Source organism: Etheostoma cragini, chromosome 14, assembly GCF_013103735.1.
Source record: "Etheostoma cragini isolate CJK2018 chromosome 14, CSU_Ecrag_1.0, whole genome shotgun sequence".
Taxonomy (NCBI): domain Eukaryota; kingdom Metazoa; phylum Chordata; class Actinopteri; order Perciformes; family Percidae; genus Etheostoma; species Etheostoma cragini.
Genome location: NC_048420.1, coordinates 25,048,371 through 25,052,683, shown reverse-complemented (window position 1 = coordinate 25,052,683; position 4,313 = coordinate 25,048,371).

The window sequence follows — 4,313 nt, the reverse complement described above, 5'->3', positions numbered from 1 at the left end:
TGGAAGATTCATGTTCCGTTTTATTTATTTATTTGTCTTTAAGGTCCTACAACCATTTTTAACATTCAAGTGACCTCATCATAACTTACACAGATGATAAAGTACATTTCTTCAAAGAAAGTCCAGACGCTTTTGCTCTCATGACATTTACTTATGACAATAATCAACATACTAATGTAATATTAATTGATATTACCCCTATGCTACACAAGCAATTGCGTGTCTAAAAATAATAATAATAATAATAATACATTTTATTTATAATGCCCTTTACATTCCAAAAAGAAATCTCAAAGTGCTACAATTAATAGGGAGTTAAAAACTGTTTCCAGAGTATGATACAATTGACAAGTAATAATAAAACACCACAAAACTAAAAGTAAAACATGTGCGCCTCTTGGCCTTCTATACAGCCTTTTGGCCTTTTTGTGCCCTCTGGCTTTCCATTAAAGAGGGTGACGTTGTCTCCCATATATGGGCATGCTGGTGCCTGTATTTCCGTAAACAGACACAGAGGAGAGACAGAGTGGGCAGCTAGCGGCAGAAATGAGCCAAAACGCGATGAATTATGGACATAAAGTTGATCAATCTTAGATGTAACAGTTTGGATTTAATGCTCAACGACCCCGAAAAAGGCTGGAAGTTCCAGGCTTCATAGAAAATCACCTGTAGAGGCCAGAAAGACCCGGAAGAAACGCTGACGCTAAACTTTTGGTGATTCTCCAGCTTTTATGGTTTATAAATGATTAAACTATGAATCAGAGGTGCTGTTTTAGCTCGTGGGCAAGTCTCTCGGTCTCGTGGGGTTAATATTTGGTACAGTAGCCTTTGTTTGCAGTTCCAGAGGTCGTACGTTTCCTCTAGTTCTTTACCAAGTTTGACACCCTGCAGAAGGGATTTTGGCCCACTCCTCCACACAGATGTTCTCTAGACCAGTCAGGTTTCTGGGTTGATGCTGAGAAACACGGAGTTTGAGCTCCCTCCAAAGATTCTCTAGTGGGTTTAAGTCTGGAGACTGGCTAGGCCCCCCCAGAACCTTGATCTGCTTCTTCCAGAGCCCCCCTTGGTTCTCCTGGCTGTGGTCTTCGGATCATTGTCATGCTGGAAGACCCAGCCTCGACCCATCTTCAATGCTCTAACTGAGGGAAGGAGGTTGGTCCCCAAAATCTCCCAATCCATGGCCCCGGTCCTCCTCTCCTTAATACAGTGCAGTCGCCCTGTCCCATGTGCAGAAACCCCCCCCCCCCCCAAAGCATGATGCTACCGCCCCATGCTTCACAGTAGGGATGGTGGTCTTGGGATGGTCCTCATCATTCTTCTTCCTCTAAACACGGTTAGTGGAATTAGGACCAAAAAGTTCTATTTTGGTCTCATCTGACCACATGACTTCCTCCCATGACTCCTGTGGATCATCCAAATGGTCGTTGGCAGACTTGACATGGTATTTTCTGGTCTTTATTTCCCTGTGAAGTGTCTTATTAATATCATTAATACTATTAGACTCTCTTTATTAATCTTTTTGGATGACTACCGTGAGGAAATTGAAATTTCCAGTAGTAGTTTTCAGCAAGAAAAATACAATAAAAAAATAAATAAGAAGAAGAAGAAGAATCCATCCATCCATCTTCAACCTCTTATCCGGTATCGGTTCGCGGGGGCAGCAACTCCAGCAGGGGACCCCCAAACTTCCGTTTCCGGCCTCCTCCCAGCTGGACATCCCTCCACCTAGTCCTGGGTCTTCACCAAGGCCTCCTCCCAGCTGGACGTGCCTAGAACACCTCCCTAGGGATGCGCCCAGGAGGCATTCTTACCAGATGCCCGAACCACCTCAACTGGCTCCTTTCGACGCAAAGGAGCAGCGGCTCTACTCCGAGCTCCTCTCGGATGACTGAGCTTCTCACCCAATCACCCAAAAGGGAGACGCCGTCAGACTTTGCTCCTCTGTCCTGTGGTGTTCCCCAAGGTTCTGGCCTCGGCCTCGGTGCTCTTGGAAAGATTATTGGTGGTTTTGAGGAAATATCCTACCATTGTTATGCTGATGACATCCAATTATATGTATCTTTTTGTCCTGGTGGGCTAGAAAAACTGTCCTTGTTGCACACTTGTTTAGCCTCCATTAACAAATGGATGGCCGACAAATTTTTGCAATTAAATTCAGATAAAACTGACGTGATGATCTTTGCCGCCGACAGCATTACCCCTAAGATTAGGCAGGCCATTGGGGCTCTATCACTCTGTGACTGTAGTGTCATTTTTGACAAATCTATGTGTTTTAACAGTCATCTGGAACCTGTGGTCCGGTCCTGTTGTTTCCATCTCAGGTTTGTCCATCTCTGGACAAACTGCACGTTGTACAGACCGCAGCAGCAGGACTTTAGTCTGGGACCAGCTGGAGATCCACATTACTCCGGTGCTCCAGGCTCTTCATCGGCTACCAATAGGTTTTAGAGTTAATTTTAAAATTGTAATCACTAATCATAGAGCCTTGCATGGTCAAGCTCCCGCTTAGATCCAGGATCTATTAGACGCCCCCCCACACTCTTGGTCTCTCTCTGAGGTCTTCACACCAAGACCTTTTAACTGTCCCCAGAACATGTTGTAAAACCAGAGGTGACCGAGCCTTTTCTGTGGCGGCTCCAAGGCTCTGGACTCTCTCCCTTTAGCTTTTAGAGCTTCGGGTTCTGTGGAAACATCTCTTTAGACAAGCTGTTACCTAGCAACATGGCTCAGTGTTTTATGTGTTGCTGTTTTATTTTGTTTTTACTGTGAAGCACTTTGTGACCCTTCATGTCTGTGAAAAGGGGGTATAAATAAAGTTTAGTTACTTACTTTCTTACTATCTGATGTTTAAGAGTCCACATTTAATTCTCCTATTCTTTTGCACTATTGCACTTGTGGTTTTAATTGTTATGAGGTTTTCATGCACAGCTCCTCTTCTGTTTACCTTTGATTTACATCATTTCAATGGTCGGGGGGCAAACACAGTCACTATGGGGTTTTACTTGGTAACTCCTGGAATAAAGGAGCAGAGAAGTGTGTTAAACTGGGACTCTGCCTCCTGGTCCCAACTCTGGATTGTCAAGGATTAGGTCCACTAATAAACTTGTCAAGATTTAAATACTTATATGCAGCTGTATCATAGAAATAAATAGTTTAAAAATCTTACATTGTGATTTCTGGATGTTTTTTTTTTAGATTATGTCTCTCACAGTGGACATGCACCTACGAGGACAATTTCAGACCCTCCATGATTTCTAAGTGGGAGAACTTAATCTGAGAGCAAAATAGCACGGTGATAAATTTTCCTCAGTGTATATATATATATATATATATATATATTAGGGCTGAGCAAGTTAACGCGTTATTATAACGTTAACTAATTAATTAATTAACGCCGAAATTTGTTTTATCGCACGTTAACGCAGTTTTTATTATTTCTTTATTATTGTAAGTTTGTTGCTCACATGTTTTGTAAGACCTGAGACCGAGAGACTAGCCCACGAGCAAAAACTGCACCTCTGATTCATAGTTTAATCATTTATAAACCATAAAAGCTGGAGACTCACCAAAAAATGCATCTAAAAGGTAAAGAGTTGGCGGTTACGGAGGTCTCTTCCGGGTCCTTCTAGCATCTACAGGTGATTTTCTATCAAGCCTCGAACTTCCAGCCTTTTTCAGGGTCGTTGAGCATTAAATCCAAACCGTCACACCGAAGATTTATCCACTTTATAATAATCCATAATTCATCGTGATTTGGCTCATTTATGCCGCTAGCTCCATCTCTCCTCTCCGTGTGTTTAGGGTAAAAAGGAAGCAGCCTGCCCATATATGGGAGACATGCCCATATATGGGAGACTACGTCACCCAAAGAGTATGGAGACCTAAAGAGGCCAATCCTCCCAGTCAAACTGTCTAGTATGCAATCATAGAAGCTGTAGTACACAAGATAGATGTCTACCGTTTTAGAGAGGGGAATGGCCTCACTGGTTTGAGATTTATAATATATTTATATTATATATTATATATTTGGGCCTTTTTTGAAGAAATGTAGATAGTATGTGCTTTATATGAGTTATAATGTTTATTATGTTTATTTTTGCATGTAGGAGAACTGTTTTAGACACACATGCTTGTGTAGCATTGCTGTGGGTGTAATATCAATAAATATGACATTATTATGTTGATTATTGGCATAAGTAAATGTCATGAGGGCAAAAGCGTCTGGACGATCTTGTAAAAATGTATTTTATCATCTGTTATAAGTTATAATGATTATTTCTTCACAGTGGGACTCCCAAGACATATGAGAAATG